Source organism: Chiloscyllium plagiosum, chromosome 36, assembly GCF_004010195.1.
Source record: "Chiloscyllium plagiosum isolate BGI_BamShark_2017 chromosome 36, ASM401019v2, whole genome shotgun sequence".
NCBI lineage: Eukaryota > Metazoa > Chordata > Chondrichthyes > Orectolobiformes > Hemiscylliidae > Chiloscyllium > Chiloscyllium plagiosum.
In genome coordinates this window covers 24,493,888-24,510,791 of record NC_057745.1, presented here as the reverse complement: position 1 = coordinate 24,510,791, position 16,904 = coordinate 24,493,888, and the positions used below count along the sequence as shown (strand labels likewise).

The 16,904-nt window shown below is 40.7% G+C and overlaps 1 long non-coding RNA gene across 1 annotated transcript in view; it reads right to left on the bottom strand.

The window, feature by feature from the left end:
* Nucleotides 1-259: 259 nt before the first annotated feature.
* The window catches only part of LOC122541049, a 28,287-nt gene continuing 11,642 nt past the window's right edge, over nucleotides 260-16,904 (bottom strand). The window contains exons 2-3 of the long non-coding RNA XR_006309499.1: nucleotides 3,393-3,632; nucleotides 260-2,103 (exon numbers count right to left, since the gene is read on the bottom strand). This is a non-coding gene — a long non-coding RNA (uncharacterized LOC122541049). The remainder of the gene's footprint in view (nucleotides 2,104-3,392; nucleotides 3,633-16,904) is intronic.

Here is a 16,904-nt window from a genome sequence, read left to right as displayed (position 1 = left end):
TCCCAATTATTGTGGAATACATGTCCTTGCTCCTCTTGCTTAAGACTCAAAGTATTTGGTGACTTTCGATTAATGTAATTTTCAAATTATACTGGTCAGTCTGCACAACCTGACTGTCTACATGCATAGAGGGTATGCATTTTACCGTTCCCTCTCTCGATATATATATATATCCTCTATGCTCAATGTGAATCCTACATACAATGAATGTGAACAATGAACAATATACACAATAAATAAACAGTTATAGAATGAATGGACAGTTCTGATGCTTTCATTTATTAAGATTTCAATTTTGTCACAGAAGGTCTTAGAAAATCACAATGTTATTTGATTGGATTGAATCTGCTGTCTTTGAAAGATCTCTCTTTCCAACTTTGTAACACATGTAATTCAGCACACTACAATCTCGATGCAGTACCGTTCTATATGCAAAGGAAACATTTTATCATACTGACGAATGCACATTGGGGAAAAGGCATTAGCTCAACTCAAGTATCCCACGGTCGCAATCTGTACATGACAATATCCGTATTAATTTCAATATGGATTGAAAGTGAACAGCTTGTCTAATATTGAGGGAGGGAATGGGAGGATGGGAGTGGGATGAGGTAGGATGCCGATGTAGTGGTGGGTGGGGGTAGAAAAAGAAAGAGAGACCCTTTACTGCTGCCAATGCTTGCATGCGACACGCAGCTTCATATATGTAGCTAATTATAACTACGTGTGGACCAAAATGCATTGTGTTGCACTGGCGTTACTGTTACTGTAATAACACCAGTTATAGGGAATTGTTAGCCCCTGGCTGAATTAACGGAATGGCGGTTTTTATTTGAACAATCGCAGATTCATCTTGCGGTTGAGAACTTTGCTGGTGTCAAATATCCCGAATAGGTGCATTTTGGAGGTAGGGGTACCTGCGTTTGTGTACAAACACCAACTCACATAAGACCACAACCACTTTGCATTGTTACTAACAGGATGCACCGCTGGAGGAGAACAGACAATGGGAGAGGGTTCATTAATCCCCTCAAAAGGCATAAATAAAGTAAGGTGCGCCTCCAGTTGGTGGATAAGGCAAAGAAACCAAGAAAAAGCCCAGAAGCATGAGGAAAGGGGAATTAAAGAGGAAGAAAGAGATTGGAATCTGGTAAAGCGGGCGGGGAGATTGTTTTAAAATAGTATGAAATGTGAAGGGAAGGAAAGAGGAGACTGACGGGCATAGATGAACGATGCAGGGGATGAAAGTAGAGCAGTAACGCTAACCGTCCTTCCCGTAATCAGTCTTCATTAATTTGTTTTCGGGATATCGTATTGGTCATGGAACTTGCTTAGAGTGTGTGAGCTGATTGCAACTGCTTAGCAGTTTGTTTAGGGAAGGAAGAGACTGCGTGATTGAATGGAGAACAGCTGATTACATCACGGAATTCGGCTTACCTTTTTTTGGTGAAGAAAAGCTTTGGTCTACTCAATGAACTAACCTCTCAAAACATGTGATTTCCCCTTACAGTTTTCTTCCTGGCTACGGCTTGACAACGTTGGTAATAGAATGCCGGTTGAGAGACATGGAACTCTATTGACTGTCAGATTCATTTCCAACTAACAGAGGCGATATGTATGTCTCTATGTGTGTGTGTGTGTGTGTGTGTGTGCATCCTGTACAAGCCAGGGGCCTTTTAAATGAATGTGTTTCTTAAACAAAAATCTAATGGTTTGCATTAAAAAAAACAATTCTTAGAGCAAGTGGATGCAGGGAGTCAAGTTATGTACAGTGATTACTTTTTAATGTTGGCAGCAATGAGCTGCAACTTAGCTTCAGCTTTGTGCTATTCTCGCTGATCGTTGTCCTTTCTATCTGTAGACGAGGCATCTCACTCGTATATTTTCTTCATGCAGATATCAAAGGTCTTCTGGTCAAACCGATGGGAGGTCATTCTAATAATACTCAAGGTCACTTCTGGGAGCCAGTGAGTCTCACAGTCATTTTTCATTTGCTTGCAACATTAAATGACAGTTGCAGGGAACTGGATGTTGCCGGCAATGGACATCATGTGATGTCATCAGCACATGCCACAGGATTACAGGACCGGCAGAAGCACGGGTCTGTGGATTAAAAGGAAGATAGAATAAGGAGAGAGAGAGACATATGATGTCAGCAATACATATCTTGCAAATCGCGTTCAGTGTGTATGAAACTAGAAGACACGATGGTGTTTACTTTGGTGTGAACCCAGGCCTGTCTTTGGCATTCTTCCAGAATATCTAATATTTGGCCATGGGTGCACGGTGAAAAGTCAACACAGTTCAGTGACTGGGTCTCGGGGGATGAAACAAAAAAACAAACGCCGGGAGTGTTTCTTGATTTTTTTTTCGATTATAATGGAGTTGCAATAGACGTCCATCAGAACATCCCTGGGACTCCCTATTCCTTCCTGTTCTACCCAGCCTATTCCCTCCCCCGCACACATACCCCCTTCCCAAAAATAAAACAAAGCGAAGATTTCAGGCTCCGTTGTCTTCTTTGGTGTTTGATTTACATTTCGTCTGTAATTAAACAGTTGAAGAATAACAATGTAGATAAATTCCAGCTGAACTTAAGTCTGCTTCTACTCTGCCTTCATGCCCCTTCATTAGATACTTTCCTCTTGGAGCAGAAGGTCAGGGAGTATAAATATAAATTGCATTTTGCGTTACTTCTAGATGAGTGAAGCTGTCAAAGCAATAATACTAGCCTTCAGTCCCACTTTCTGCCACTTCTTTCCCATTTTTCGGCCACTAGGTCATGCACAAATTAAAACTGACAGCCCAGCCGGCATGTCCAACAGACTTATATTGTTATAGCTTTCTGTCATGGCACAGATCTCAGATCACAGCCTTAGACTGTCTCCATGTCCCCGGTGCCTGGTAGAGATACTACCAGTCTTGAGGAAGCGCTGAAGCAAAGAACCGCAAATTTAGTTGAACATGTGGCAATTAATGGTGACGTGAAGAGGGGGGGAAACGTTTGTTGACTAAATAAATGCGTCTCATTTGTTGCCTTGCATCATTCCCGCACTCGAATGCCCAATCTTATTGACTGCCCTGTCACCAATCCCTCAAAAGTTGCTCAAAGAGGTTACTTAACTGCCGAGATTAAATTGAAAGCAAATATTTGCACTGACAATTTTGTTTTCTTTTCAAGATATTTTGTGAATGACATAAAAAATTGTTTGCAAAAGGCGTTTTATTTATATGCAACGTTTTCTATCTCTCCCGCTTTCATCAAAATGTTTTCTATCGCTCCCATTTTCATCGTTCTCTTCAGTTTAACAATTTATTAAACAAGGATTGTTTAATAAAACGAGTGTCAATCTGCCAGCATGGATTCTAGGTTGCCCGACTCCTTGACTTACTGGTCCGTCCCCGGCGTCCATTCGGTGCCAGGACGCTTCGAACGACGAGTGAGGACACTTTGCAGGACATTAATTGGTGAACAAATTTTCTTCTAATTTGAGAAAACGAACACTAAGTCCTGACGAAGGGTTTCGGTCGGAAACATTGTTTTTCCTGCTCCTCGGAGGCTGTGTCACCTGCTGTGCTCTCCTAGCTTCACATCTGTTGACTCGAGTTGAAGGTTTGCCTTTCGACATCCTCTGGTGCAACAAACAGCGGGGGGGGGGGGGGGGGGGGAACAAAAAAACAAGTTTAACATCAGGTGTTTCCAGACGTGGACAATGCCGTGGCACCTATACATGAAATAAACATCCCCATTTGTGCAACTTTCATCGGTGTCTTTGTACTTAGGTTTGCACATAAAGCTTTAATTACATCCCTGAGTGCATTGTGGGTCTACCTGCAGCACATGTTCAAGAAGGCAGCTCACCACAATCTTGTCAAGAGCAACTAGGGATGGGCAATAAATGTTACCCTGGCCACACGTGAATGAAAGAAAATTAAAATCAGTGCACAGACATTCTACTGAGCATTGGAGCGTCCATTTCCCATTTTTCATAGTATGGTAGAATCTCTACACAGGCCCTCCCTGTGGGCCCATCAAGTCCTCACAGACCGTCCGAAGAGCACCTCACTCAGACCCACGCCCCTACCCTTTTCCCGGAACCCCGCTTTTCCCATGGCTAATCCACCTAGCCTGCACATCCCTGGATACTATGGGCAATTTACCATGGTCAATCCACCTGCACATCTTTGGACTTTCCAAAGTTAACTTTTGGTTTCAGAAGTACCGTCTTTAGTAAACAATTTGTAAATGCGCTCCATTAAAAAAATGAAATGCACTTGAGCAAAAGACTACCACAGCGTAACAGTAAGCTGTTGCATAATACTGCCACTTTAAAAAAATCTGACAAGTTTGAACGAGAGGTAGTTACTGCAAAATAAATCATGTGAAAAATGTACATATTTTAATTGAGTGAGAGGTGAATACCCCTAAGCTGTCAATCATCCTCTTGTCATTATTGCATAAATTATTTTGCGGCTTCAGTTATCTTCTCGGTACTGTGGTGCACGCATGGTAACTCCAGAAGTGATTTTCCATACTTTTCAAAGGACTGTGCCTCAGAGGCTCGCACGTGAAGAATGTTGCAGTGCAAATATTAATTGTTTCGGGACGAAAACAGCGATACATTTTAAACCTCCGTTACTCGCTAATTGTTTCCACTGCTGAAGACATTCTAGTAGGGGTATGACTCTGTGACCATCACGTTTCCCCTCATCATTTCACCCAGTGGCCGGAATTCAAACCTGGACCTGTAGGGGTTAGTTGACATTCCACACAACCTCGGGGCAATCGCGCCAGGCTAAGCCGTCACCCGGCATCCATACATGGGCCCTTGGATAGCGATCAATAATATGATGCATCCCTCCTATATCCAAGTGTAACATCCGTATCACTAACACAGCTGTGAACGGCTAATGCAAGACAGTTTCCTTGTGCATCTGTACTACGTATATCCCCTTCTCCTGTGTGCGTAATTTGCACCATTAGAACTGTTGTAAATGATCGGTTCCATTTTGTAACCCCAAAAATAGTTAGATGCAACTCAAAATATATTATTAAAACGGAGCAAGCTATTTTCAAGGCTACTAATTAAGCATGGTTAAATAAGACATTATATTTTAATACATCAGGCATTCATTTCTTTTTAAAAGAAAGGTAATTTAGATGGAGAATGTGGAATGCTATAGTCAGCAAAGGACAACAGTGATTCACAATGCCTTAGAAAGAAAATTACAGTTTCATAATATAAAATTTCATTGTTTTGGCTAAATTTCATTCCCCGATTCTGTGGATGTTTCTGTGAAAACTGCTTATTTTCGCTGAAGTTTCTCTCATGCGGTGTGAATGCCAGCATGAAAATGGCATTATTATAACAGCTATAAAAGAGATGTATGCTTATAAAGTATACTCATGCAGCCTTGTAATTTGGATTTCTTTAGTCATTAAAACGAATGCTTATTGGCTTTGGTGCTGACTAATGTTGGCACATCCTTGTTGACACCCACTAGAGCAATAGTCTTGCAGGAATTACACTGAATTTTCAGAATGATATAACCATGCAGCTTTTATTCAATCGAAAACATTAAGAATAGTCAATAAACGTGAAGTGCGGAGTAATGTCGTGCACTGGCACTAAAGTGCACAGGGAAAAAAAGTTCAAGTTTCTAATTTCCGAAAAAAACTCTGACAGTTCACATTCAGATAATTGAATCTGGACTGAATAACTTCTGAATCACTACGGATTTGGGAGACTAACATCTTGAGAGCACCTCTAATATCTTGGTAGAGATTCATTGCGGCATAGCATCCTAATGTTTCTATGGCGATGCCAGGAGATCATGAGGCATTCACACTAATTATTTTGCTAATTTTGTAATCATGGAATATATTCTGCAAAGAAAGGGCGTGTGTGTGGGGGGGGGGGGGGGGGAGGGGGGGGGGACTTCAGTAAATATCTCACACGTTGTTTTCCCTCCCTTATCCTTTAAGAGTAAATTGCAGCGAATAAATTGTGTATTACACTCTGGGTTCGACAGTTAAAGTGTGAAACTATAAAATGCTGCATAACTGACACTCGGCATTGCTGAAAACTATTATTTGCACTATTTTACCCGCCGGTTTCAGCAGTATGGGAGACCAGAGCCGCTTTCCACACAACACTACAGATGCGAATGTCATACTCCTGTGAACGGGACTACGAGAGGTATCAGTAAACTGAGCCACCAAATCACTTAAGCAATGTGACTTAAGTATTAGAAATCGAAAATAGAAGATGGAACGCACGCAAAATAATATTTCTATTACCATTATAGAGTCACTTTCAGATCAATTCGATCTGCTTTGAATGTGCACCCACATGAAACCAGCAGCATAATTTGGACCAGGCATTGACCTAATTCAAGGGTAGGGCTATGAAGTAGCTGAGCTAATTCCAAATACCAGCGAGTAGTCTGATATTCTTTGGACTTCACATATTAGATTCTAATCTAGAGTGAAGTGGATTTTACAATCTATCCATTGATCCTAAATTGATTTTTAAAAATCCCTAATGCTGAGCCATTTATTTCCGCTTCCTTCAGCAATCTGGCTGCAATTTAAGATAGCAAAAAAAAGGCATACTTTCTAAACGATCTACGATTCAGAAACAGTAACACAAAAACAAAATACCGCCTGCTGTAAATCTGAAGTTATTGAAATACACAGTTGGTCAGGCAGCATCCGTGGAGAGAGCAGCAACTTTAACGTTCTCATTGACCTGACATAACGTTTGGCACATCCAATGCCTGATCCGTCCTTGTGAATTATGCATATGTTCACGTTAATATAGTTTTGGAGTGCATTGAGATTTAATAGATGCTTCATTGATACAGAAGTTGCGCATATTCAACATGTTTCTGATGTGTTACGGGCTTGAAACAGCAAGCTTTATATAGGCACGCAGCAATCCTGTGCCTCAATACACACCTGAGCGCTGTCCCAGGCTTGACGGGCAAGGAGTTCCTTATGTGAAAGCTTTGGGTTACACCTTCACAATAAAAATAATTATAGCGCATGCACCGAACTGTCTCCTAGTCGAAGGATTCATCTTGGGTTACAATGCAAAACCCACAGTTCAGCTGCAAATCATCCTACCCAGGCACAGGCAGTATTTGAGGTGCATTAGCAAACATCATTCTTTGAATCGAGAGAAACAAAAAATACCGTTTTATTCTTGTCAGCAACTTTACAAACTGCTGTTACCCGATTCCATACGGGCCACTTAAATGCTAACTCAAATGAAACTAGAAAAAAAAGTAAACAACTTGTCCAGATTTTTGGTTTGTCTCGGACAGTTTTATAGCCAATTAATTAGTCGGTTAAGTGCTTTAACTATTATTACGGATACAATTGTAATCAGCAATTTGTATGCAGCAATATCCCGGAATCAGCCGGGATTCATCCGATTTGGCGAAAGGCCGCGTTTTGACCGGGTCACCAGGGCTTAAAAAAAATCTCCCTCTTCATCTTCAGGTCGTGAATGGGAATTTTTACATCCACCCAAGTAGGCAGGTAGAGATTCGAAGCTCCTTGGATGCTGCCTGAACTGCTGTGCTCTTCCAGCACCACTAATCCAGAAGGTAGAGATTCAGACCAATTCTCGATTCTCCAGCAAAACATCTTTTCTCACCACTGCTCTAGGGCATCATCTTTAATCACATCCTCTAGCCCGGGAGGACAATTTGAACAGATACTTTGAAGCATGGGCAAGCATCTCATCACTGAGTCAAGCTTCATAGGCAAAAGTGTGTGAAGGAGATGTCTAAAAGTGTTGAGTTGAGAATTCAACAACAATCTATAAATGGTTAACCAATGCTCATCAATGACTTTCGCTTTTTGTTGACCTCTGGACTCTTATTTCTTTGAGTCACGTAACTAAACGATGACGTGCATTGTAGGGTTTGTTGCATGTCCAACTTGCCCAGTGGTTCCCCTTGCGTCGTACTCGCTAAATACTGAGCTTATCTTTGACTTTTTGTTTGTTCGACATCTTATGAAGGTATTGTGGGATTTTCAGCAAATAGACTTGCCATCTCAACAATTTTGGTCAACAGCCGCATTTGCAGCACAAACTAAAACTTGGAATGTGTCGGCATAGGCTGGAGGTAGGGCAACGCTCTGATACCTCAATATACTGACACTGAGGACACATGTCACATTGCCCACTCAGTCAACACCATACCTGCTGAGCTTTTCCAGTGCCTTCTGTTTTTGTGATTGCGGTTTAACCGCATGATCACCAACCTTGCAAAGCTCAACAGCAGCAGCATTTTATGACAAACCACCGGGGCAGATAGGACTTGATTCCGGACCTACAACCCCACAAGTTGGGGAACTACCTCCGCACCACCCTGGATGTTGATGGTAATAATTAAGGAATACTGCCAGGCAGGTTGGGTTTGAACTCGGAACTGTCAGACCAAAGACAGCAATTGCACACTGTTGTACAATTGCTGGCTCCTTGGATTGGATCCAGTATAACTTCATTCCTGTGCAAACTGCAAGATCCTTCAAAACATTTCTCGAAACGATTACTTTCCCCCATCATTGTTAATGTTAGCGAAAAGGTGTGCTCCCCTAACACTGCATTCGAGAGGAAAGTTCCAGTTGTGAGTCCATTAGGATTTGCAATGATCTCCTGAGTGTCAGACCCTATGTCTGGCTGCATTGGCATTGTCAGTGTGCTAGCTGCGCATGACGTCTGACATCGCTACCTGTTAGCGCCACTAACGCTCCCACTACGAATTAAAGGGCTAGTGTACTGACAGCTGTATTAGTCTGAATCTGTTTTGAGTGTGGTTTAACTGCTTTCGTCCTGTTTCTCGTTTCTATGTGTCCTCCTTGCGTATTGAAGCTCAAATGTTTGCTTGCGCAACAACAGTAAGTACTTCACGATGTTGCCAATATGTAATAATTAACTGTGAATGCTATCATAGCATATCCGTGTTGGTGAAGCGTTTTGATGCGCCGTGGTAGCGTCCGCACCACTGGCCTAGACAGTCTTGGTTCAGGTCCTAAAAGCAACTGATGGAACCTTAAAATGCTGATTTCTAAAACTCCCAGATGGCAAAAATTCACTTCCAAAAAAGATAGGGTCTCAAAATGCTTTTTACCAGAAAACATACTGCGCTTAGAATCTGCGGCTCAATCTAAAAATGCGGTGATTTTCAAAGTTTTGAATATAAGGAAACTGACCCGAAATAAAGCAATTCACAAAAGGACAAAGTACATCTCCGGCCTGTCACCTGAACTTGTTCCGACCTCAAACTGGACCCGAATAGAATTCAAGCCTGTAAGAACCTTTCCTAACCTTTCCCATCAAAGATTTGGTGCGTGTTATTTTAGGTAACAACTTGTTGTTGGAAATCCACTTCTTGTTCAGTGGGTGACATCATGAAATCGGCACCGGAAGACGGCAAACATTAACATGTGGCGCTTACACGCCCTTAATTTCCCCTCAGGGTACTGCACGCCTCCCAATCTGTACAGGTGTGTTAAATGTCAAGAACGATTTGGAACTTCACCAAGTATAAAATTAACTCTTACTGCCTCTCAGACAGTTCTACTTATACATTTTCCTTTCTCTAATCAAATTACCAATTGCACCTTACAGTTTGAAATACAAAACCTAAATCGCTTTCCGAATTAATGACTTTTTAAACAATCAAGGGGCTTAAAAGTAATAAATGGCAGTTCTATGAATCACTGCTTCGAGCATCAACTGCACTTTTATATCTTTTTCTCCTTTCTGCTCCTCATTTCATGTCCAGCACGTCTTGTTTCTGCCGTTGTGGAGAAGAAAGATTGTCCACTTTTCCCGCTTTAATTTGTATTTAAATCGCATCAACTATTGCGTGCACTGTTGTTAGAAACTAGAATTGAACCATCCTTGTCTTTAACCTTACAAACTCTTGACAATGCACAAACTCGCTTCAGTCTTGGGTGGATGTCAGTTGACTGCACTGACATTTCAATCAAAGCATTGCAACTGGTGAATATTCATGTGATGCAGTTCACGTTGAAACTGCTCCAACTTTTGAAGTTTTATCTCACAGTTAGCATACTGTTGACATTGTCGGCTGGTCATAATTTTGTTAATGTAAGTGCTACAACAACCGAAAGATGAAAACTTCATGCTGAGAAGATTGAATCTGGTAATGGATGCACGTCACCCCCAAAAGACGTAAATGAAGATTCTGTTTAATTGTTGCACTCACTTTACAGTGCTGTGCACCATTATTTGTTTATCTGAGATTTTCCAATCGCTAGTGCTGTTATGTTTAAACCCATGTAGCTATGTGACGTGTTGCTTTGCCCAAGGCCATTGTCCATCCACCCGCCCCACTCAGATTTCATGGCCTCTACTCCCGCCAAACTGGATTGTAAATCACCAAACTCCTCCAATCAACCAGTCTGCAATTCGCATCGGTATCTGTTTTCATTTCTCAATGATGAACAAGGGGCAGGCCCAATAGATGCCCAACACGCCTATCATTCTATCGCCAAGCTCAGGTTGAGCCAAATGTCGCGGCCCGCTACGAAATTGCAAGGTGCTAACCCCCAAAATCAGGCATGGACCTCCGGGTTCCGAGGAAGGTACACTGGACGGGAAACGTTAAGTCTGATTTCTCTCCACTGGTGCTGTCAGACCTGCTGAGCTTTTCCAGCAATTCATGTTTCTGTTTCGATCTATGAGTTCGCCTTCAATGACTAAATTGTAGTGTAAATCTAAAACGGACCCACTTTCCACGTCATATTGGACAAGGAAAATCTGATACATTTTACTCTATCGTCCTGTTGGTTTGGGCTTAATAATGTCAAATAAGCAAAAGAGAAGCCATGCAATGAAGCAGAAATGTTACGTGTCCCATTAAACTATCTGTCTTCTGTGATGAGCCATTCATTTTTCAACTGTTTTACTGGGGTAGAATGCACAGTTGCCCCTTTTTTCTTGTTGGGTTTTTTTTCTGGTCTTTCTGGTCTCTCTCAGAGGTATTTATTGTATTTTTAATTGTTTTACCTTGTCATATAATCTCATAAAGTTATTAATCTTTGCGCCACGCTTCCTGTTGGTTCTTGTTGCTCCTTTCTTTTTTGTCCAAGTTCCAGGAAGTATTAACTCGGAGGAGATTTTCTGTTTCCTTCAAGAAACAAGATGCCTTTTACCTCTGGCGTGCTGATCAGATCAGCTTGTCAGTGCCTTCGTTTCAGGCTGGAGTTAAGCTGCAACAAGTACAATATGTAATTAGCGTGAGGCCAGACTCTCGAGATGGACTAACACCACTTCTGTTCAAACCAGGGCGTTCTCAAGTCTTAGTTGGGAGTAACCTGTCCAATCCATGCTCTGGTCCAAAGGATGAAAATTACTGGAATATCTAAATGTGACACGGTCGTGGCACTGCAAGTTTGGGATTGGATAGACAGTCAATGCAATACTATGAAATTTAAAAATGAGGCATGTTTGAAACAAATATCCTTATAAATTGTTCATTTCTTTAATACATAAATCAATAGCCGTTTTAATGCAGAATTTATGTTCCACTCCCTGAGAAATTCCAATTTCATTACCTTTGGAACAAACCATTTAGTTGAGAGAAGTGTTCGCTTAAAAGGAAACAGCTCTTTTGGCATTTGCTTCATATTTTGTGTAAATTTGAAGGTTCCAAAAGTTGCCACTGAATGACATAACTGAATCCATTTTTGATGGCTCATCGGGACGCTGTAGTACATCTGATTCACTTTAAAATCCAATGTCAATCCCATTACAACGTGTTAGGGTAATTCAACAACACTGATTCGAAATAGATAAATTGGTGCAAGTAAAACAAAACTGAAGGATTTCAAACAGTGCGCCTTTATTTCGACTGGAGAGCTTTAAAACGAATATTTAACTATTAACCTCAATGAGGTTGAACATGCTGCTGATATACACTAACAGGTGCCATGCACCCTGCAAAATATATTGAAAAAAAAACTTTGCGATATTCATTTGACTGCACTAGCCATGATGGAAACTTAGTAGTGTTAATGTACTATGACAAAATTTCTGCCTGCTAGTCAGAGAACAAACCACTTTCCTTCCGAGGTGAATATGAGTGAACTGATATCACCGAGGTTACACTAGATGAATACACTCCGTTAGCTTTGGCCTCACAGGTTTGATTGGCTGTGATTGTATACAAGAACGCAAGAGACAGGCCGATTTGTGTTTTTCTCTTCAGCAGGCTGTTTATTCTTTGAACTCCAAAGCAGTGTATTTTGTGCGTGAAATTTTATTGAAATATAAAGTGTACCTAATAAGAATAATTTGTTGTATAAATGGTTGAGTGCAGACTATACTGCACTGTCGAACACGTGCAGTGCAAACGCTTTTCTTCCTGAACGTACAGCCTCTTGCTGATTAATAGCGAGCAGCTAAAGGCAGCCAGGCGTGAGACTATTAGAAAAAAATTAAACAGCTTGTGGTAGAGGTTCGCCGCAGACAACACAACTAGGATACTGGGCAATAATTTAATGGTAATGTCAGCAACAAAAAACTGGTCATCAATCAGGACAGAGCTTTATCTCTGGCCCCCTTCTATCTTACTTTCCTCAGACTCACACTTCCTCTTCTCTGCCAACTCTTCTCCTCCCCTCCATTTTTGCTTATTGCAAAAATTGTCAATCTTGCTTTCTATTCTTCTTGGTCATTGTGCTGCATTTTTAAAACAATTTTTCTTTTTCAGCTTTTATCATTTGGCGGGTTTGCAATCATTTATTATTTTCGTAACTGTTCTGTGCTAATGCTGGTGTCCAATGCTCCTTGGTCCTACTTTCTTACTGCCCACATTGCCTTGTTTCAATACATCTTTACTGCCTCCATACCCTTTATATCACACTTGCTTTCTTTAATCTGGATTTCATTTTCCATCAGTATTCATGTCATTTTGAAACAAAATGCCCATTTGAGCTAAGTGGGTTTTTTCCACACATGGGAGGATGTACATTTAATTACAGTTTCATTGATTTACAAAACTACAAACAAAACAACTAATAAATCTATTGAAAGGGAGTTTCTACTGTGGTCCTTGTTCTTTTATCTATTAATTCCGCACCCCTATTACAATACCATGTTGCCGCATGAAATGTTACAAAAAGAGACGTTCGATTCCAAACAACTATCCCCCCCCCCCCCCCCCCCCGGCCAACTTACTTGACTTTTGGCCTAGCACTAATTAAGACAATGAATCTCGTTTCTTTCCTTTTCCCAAAACGCGTCGTTAGTTTGGTGTATTTGTGAAGCTGGATTAAATCCTTCATATATAGCAATGCCCCATACAATTTGATTTCACAATAAGTCATTAAGATTGCAATAGCAATAGATCTCCATCACTAATAGAGATGCATGAAAGATTAACTAAAGCTCCAATACTCAGTGTCCCCGAAATGATATTTTTACATGAAATTTGGTTGTTGGAGAATGATAAAACAAATAGCAAATTGCAATGTTTTAATAGGGTATTAACGTTTCTTTTATAGACTATTGCGGATTGCCTGACTTCGAACCGTTTTTTTTGCCTTCAGTACTTAGCGAAAGTACTGTCAATGGTTAGTATACAGCCAAGTATTTTCGTTAGCATTAGCAAGTGACAGTATCTGGTTTGATAGTTTCGAGCTGCAGGCATCGTAAGATTTCCAACTGATAATTATCTTTTCATTATAATGTGGTATTAATTTTGTAACTTGGCAGAGGACATCCATTTTTAATATTCTGGGTATAATTATTTGGGTAATTCACTTTTGTATCAAACTTTTCTTGCAGCAGCTTCCAGCATGTGACGTCATTGATCGAGCCAGCAGAATGCTGCTTGAAAACAAAGATGCTGCTTTCAACGTCACTCACCATGACTTCTTTAGAACTGTCCTGGCTGTTCTGTGTTCCCCTTTGGTTGCACACCCTTTTTCTCAGCGTGTGGAAATACCTTTTTTTAAAAAATAACATACGACTGTGTGTGTGGGGGGGGGGGGGGGGGGTACCGCGGGGCCAGTCTCGCAAACAACACGTGCTCAAAAAAAAGAAAGCACTCATTTGGCATTTATTTTGGACCACCACTTAATTTGATTCCCAATTTCCGCTAACTCCGGCTTTGATGGTCGAGAGGCAACAAGACAGACAGCAAGTTCCTCTTTTCTCAGCGAGACCCGTCATACCAGCGATCAGAGACGTGTCAGAACTGTGCTTTCCAAATTCACTCATCCTACAAGACATCTCTGTGCATCAAAATGCAGCCCAGTTACAGACCTCAATTTTTTGATTATGAATCCACTGATCTTGTTTTGAAATACGAATCAGTAAGCCTATAAGCCTTCAAACGTGTGAAATTTGAAAGATCTCAAGAAGCAATCTCCGACTGCCTGACCCCTGACAACCAGTCTCTTCTGCCTCTCTCTCTTCTCTCTCTCTCTCTCTGGCAGTGCTTCCTTGCTACAAAATCTGTTAGAGAAGCGTCTACATTGAACATCCATGAATGGTCATCACAGCGCTTGGCAAATCTTCATTATTGCGCAAAATTAGGATCTGTCAGCAAAATCATTATGCACCTAGAAATTGATGGGTATTCCATCACGCAATTGAAAGTAAACATGGGGACTTCTAAAATATCGCATGAGCTTTTTGATTTTAGTTTTTATCGCGTCTGACTAAGTAAGATGGAATTAAATCACTTGCTGTCAGGGAAGTTCCGTGGGGCAGGTCAATCAGTTCAGGGGCGGAGTGAGTCTCTTGTCAGTGTTAGACAGTAACATGTGGTGCTTCTATCATAATTTCGACATGCTAACTATATATGATAAATAATATTAAACGCTGTTCAATAAATGTTGTACAATTATATTTTTCTCCGTTAAAAGTTAAATATTTAAATAAACCTACCAATTTAGTCAACTTGCCTTCATCAATAAAGGCACCTACTGCAGAGTCCTCCCTCTGAAATGCAAAATCTGCGATGTAACTACCTGCTAGGCTTTCGTTAAAATTCTAATCAATAAAACGTTGAAGCATACTCTGCAGAAGCCATATAAATCTTTCCTTAAGGCGGAAAAAAGGACATTGAAACAGTAAAATGGAAAATCGATCACAAAGTATTTCAAGTGAGCCCATGTCTGTGCTTATTTGTCGCTGTTTAGATAATAATTATAAAACCTTTTAAAATACTGGAATGCTTCTCGCGCGCTCTCTCTCCCTGCACAAAGTCAATAAGCTATAGCGTTTTTTTTGTCCATGTGTCAGCTTGTCGGGTTGCATTTAACACGTTAGCCTTTGTTTTTTTTTTGCCTTGATGATGAAAGAAAGTTCTACCAAGTAATCAGTGATTTCCAGCCATATTTCTGTCGGATGTCATAGTTCTCCTTTGATTTCCTGATTATCGGTTCCTCAAATTTGTACAAATGCAACTAATTCAATCTCAGCTGTCAGTCCCTTTTACAATGCGCTTGTCAATGTCCCGTCAGACTAGAGAGGGACATAGATTTCACTAATCACTCACAGCTATCAATAACTGTCATGAAATCAAAATAAGCAGGGATTGCTCTCAGATGCATATTTGGACAGTCTGATATAGTCCATTCAGTATGAACTTTAAATGAAAGTAGGCAGACTGGGAGTCGGTACCTTCACTGGAACCTGCAACTTTGCAGGTAGATATACTGTAAGAGTCTATGTGAATGCAATCAGTGAGCCCCGCGCCACTCCCCACCCACATCCTCCCCCCCCTCCCCCCACACACCATGAGCGCCATGACCCCCCGCCACCATCACTATCCCCTCCCACCCAACCCCAACGCACACACACATACACATAGTTTTGGACCGTAGACTATGCCATTAGATCGAATGGCAAGTCTTTATGAAAAGTGTTTTGCATAATTACATGCCATAGCCAGAATACTAACCCCGAAATTTTATGGGTCACAAAACTTTAACAATTGCCACATTATTGTCCAAGACACGAAGTACGCCACTATCGGCTCGAGGAGAAAGTAGATTTAGCTACATCTAAGAATGTGAGGCCGAAATTTTCTCAGAACCCAAAGAAGAGAGATTATTCCAATCTGACAACTTGTTTACTTTTAGCTACCGAGTTCAGCGAACTTCAGGCTTCCCCGATTCAGAACTTCATCGTGATCCGATACAGAAAACCATCAAAGAAACAGACCGAAAAGCTTCTCTTTCAAATCTTATTTTTTTTTGCAATCGTTACCTTTGTGTCGCTGTAATTAAGATATTCTTATCTGAGGAGACAGTTTCTCTGGTAACTGAATAATATTGTGTCTTTGATGTAAACTTTTGACAGATATTGCATCAGGTTCAACAATTTACCCTGATTTCTGCTGTTAGATTTTACGAAAATTATTCAAGTAAGAATTAAGCAAAACAATGATTCAGTAGACTGGCCCTGGGCGCAAATTCGTCTTCTTTTTATGTGTTTTGATGTAGGGTATTAAATTATATGAACTGCTTAATTTTAAACAATTATTTCGATTCTTACAATCCTATATTTCCAAACATTTTTTTCTCTCAGGGCAGGGGAATTCGCATTATATTAACACTTATTGTATCCTAAATCTTTTATAAGTCCTCAATATCTGTGTGTGGTGCTATTATGAACCGAACCATATTGGAATTATCATGCAAAACATCATAGCAATCCTGTATTAGCAAAACTTGTGGGGGTTTTTTAAGGTTGAGATGATCATACCTCATTCATATGTGTTTGCTTTTCTATGTTAATCTTCCATTTTAGTCATTCAGGTCTTGCGAAAGTGATGGATTTTTCGTGGCGTCTAATTGGGCTGAATTCACTTGAACAGTGCAAAATAAATCCACAAATTCATTC